Here is a 2,500-nt window from a genome sequence, read left to right as displayed (position 1 = left end):
CTAAAAAGGACTATTCCTTAATTGTTTATAAACATTGCAGACTTCCATTTGGTTTGCCATGTAGTCCAACTTTATTAATGTTAGCACTTTATAAAATTTTGATGTTGGATGTCCAAGGTGACAATATTGATGTAAAGGAATTGAAGACAGAGTTATATAACTTAGCTTACATGGATAACTTGGCTTACACGACCAATGATATAGACAGGTTGAAATGGGCTTATGAGAAACTTGACAGTATATTTTCTCCCTATAAATTTGAATTGCAGCAATTCATAACCAATGACGACTCTCTGCAGCAACAGGTAGATAAAGATAAGGAAAAGACTCCTACAAAAGTAAAATTGCTTGGTTTGCTTTGGGACAGAAACAGTGATACTCTTTCGGCAAGCAAGTTGGTACTTGATAAGGATGCAACGACCAAAAGACAAATTTTAAGTTCTATTGCAGCCAATTTTGATGTGTTCTCATTTTATGGTCCTTTATTAAACAGGGCTAGATTATTTATGCACTCGCTACAATGCAGGAAAGCAGTTGGATGGGACGATAGACTCTCTGGTGAGGAGCTACGAGAATGGTATAATATTTGCAAGCAAGTAAATGGTGTTCCTGAAATTGCAGTGAAGAGATTTGTTGGTCGCAGGAATGATCCTTTCCAAATTATTGCTTTTTGTGATTCTAGCAAGCTTATATATGGAGTTGTGCTCTTTATCAAGAACTTGCGAGCAAAGGAGGTAAGTTTCCTTCTGTCAAAAAATACAATAATTGGACGCCAGTTAGAGCTAAAGTCTATCCCTTCTCTTGAATTTCAATCTCTCTTACTTGGTACGGAAACTATTGTTGACATTTATAAGGAACTTAGTGGTTCAGAGTGTGTCTCCCCCATAAACATTACAAAATTGGTAGTTTTCTCAGATAGTGCAGTTGCACTGAATTGGTTAAATTCTCGAACAAATAGGTTTGATAAATTAAAAAAACTAAGTATTTTTGTTATGAATAGGTTGCAAAGAATAGAGAATCTATGTGAAACGGTCCCTGTGACTTTCAAATTTTGTGCAGGTATGATAAATCCTGCAGATTGTACTACCAGGTCATTGTCATATAAGAGGTTGATAAAATCAAATTTCTTCACAGGACCTGATACTATTCATGATATCTTGGAAGATGACAGTTTGGATGTAACGATCCCAAATCCATTAACCAATGTACTTGAAGTTTCAGAAGGCCACTGTGAGATAGGGAGTGTGACTGAGCCAGAGATGGGAGGCATTTTGAATTTTACAGTTGGAAATTTCGATTAGCTTCATTTGATTTCGGTCTACAAACATGTACTGACATTCATAAACAATGTCAAACGGAAGTTAAAGAACAAATCTGGCAAGTATGACCATTTTGAGGTTTTCAGTAATGATGAAATTTCTTTGAATGCATGGCAACTGATGATTTTGCAAGATCAACGCCAAAATTTTCCGGATGTTTTTAAATATTTCAGAGAAAGGAACCCTAAAATTAGGGATATGCCTAACATAGTAAGTCAACTAAATTTATTCATTGAAAAGAAATCTGGTTTACTAAGAGTTAAAAGTAAATTTCATAAGTGGAGAGACGGTAGTTATGTATTCCCCATTCTTTTGGCCAAAAACAGTAAATTGACTGAAGAAATTATTAGAAATTTTCATGTTAAGTTAGCTCATTCTGGAATATATGCCACATTATCTGAGGCTAGGAAACAGTTTTGGATTCCATGCAGTTTTTCTACTGTAAAGAAAGTCTTGAAAACTTGTGTTCACTGCCGTAGATTTAACGGTAGAACTATAAAGTTAAACCAGTCCCCTTATAGAGAATTTAGGGTTTCTCCTCCAACCATACCTTACAGGTATATTTTCATTGACTATTTTGGACCTTACTGGGTATATTGGATGGGTAAGAAATCAAAGGTATGGATATTATGTATCACCTGTTTATGGTCCAGAGCCATAAATCTTAAGGTTTGTGTAGACCTTTCGGTGATATCCTTTTTGCGAGCACTTCAGCTCCATTGTTTCGAGTTTGGGGTACCTGAACTCTGTTTAAGTGACCAAGGTTCACAGCTAACTTCGGGTGCTAGAACCGTTGAGAATTTTTTAAGTGATAAGGATACACAATCCTATTTCAGGGAGAACAACATAAAACCTTTGAGCTTTCAGCAGTACTATAAAGGCCACAGTGAACTTGGATCTTTAGTGGAATCTTGTGTTAAGATGGTCAAAAGGCTTATTGAAGGCTCTATTCGGAATATGGTCCTCGAATATTTAGATTTTGACTTTGCTGTACAAAATATTGTACATATAGTAAACCGTCGACCAATTGCCTTTAAAGAATATTTGCGAAACTATGATGGGACTGAACCTGTACCATCTCCTATAACTCCAGAAATTTTAGTTAAAGGTCATGAATTGAATTCCTTAAATATTATTCCCCATTTACATCCTTTACCTAGGGCAGATGATATTTGGGTTCC

At 35.7% G+C, this 2,500-nt stretch overlaps 1 pseudogene; it reads left to right on the top strand.

Annotated features, from left to right (window-relative positions):
- Positions 1-2,500, top strand: part of LOC137656009 (uncharacterized) — an 11,127-nt pseudogene that overhangs the window by 7,877 nt on the left and 750 nt on the right.

The sequence above is a fragment of the Palaemon carinicauda genome, chromosome 17 (genome assembly GCF_036898095.1).
Source record: "Palaemon carinicauda isolate YSFRI2023 chromosome 17, ASM3689809v2, whole genome shotgun sequence".
In the NCBI taxonomy this organism is placed as follows: Eukaryota; Metazoa; Arthropoda; class Malacostraca; order Decapoda; family Palaemonidae; genus Palaemon; species Palaemon carinicauda.
Note: the sequence above shows the minus strand (reverse complement) of the source record. Positions and strands in the feature narration are given on the sequence as shown.